Here is a 510-nt window from a genome sequence, read left to right on the forward strand (position 1 = left end):
TCAGCCTGCAGCAATGTTTTGAATTTAAAATAAGTAAACCTCAGCTTAGGATGTGTGCAGATCTTAAGCCACTAATAAACCAAGAGACAGAAGACACATAGAAATAAACAAAAGGGTGAGGTACATATTTTTCTAACATAGCAGTTGGGAATAACTATTTTGTTTTTAGTTTTTTGCTTCTAAAACATATGTGGTAGGATTCAAGACTGCTCAACGATAATATCATCAGTACACAACTTTCGAAGATATAAAGCCAGAAACAAATTAGTAATTAAGGGTACGAATGCATATGTGACATCCCACATCAGTCGGGGAGAAGAAAACCTTGAGGGGAAGCCCGAAAAGGAAAGTCCAAAGAGGACAATATCTGTTAGCGGTGGGCTTGGGCCGTTATAAATGGTATCAAAGCTAGACACCGGGCGAGGAGGCTGAGCCCCGAAGAGGGATGGACATGAAGCGGTGTGTCAGCAAGGATGCTGGGCCCCGAAAGGGAGGATGGGGGGGGGGGAG

This window comes from Cucurbita pepo, chromosome LG06, assembly GCF_002806865.2.
Source record: "Cucurbita pepo subsp. pepo cultivar mu-cu-16 chromosome LG06, ASM280686v2, whole genome shotgun sequence".
NCBI classification, from domain to species: Eukaryota; Viridiplantae; Streptophyta; class Magnoliopsida; order Cucurbitales; family Cucurbitaceae; genus Cucurbita; species Cucurbita pepo.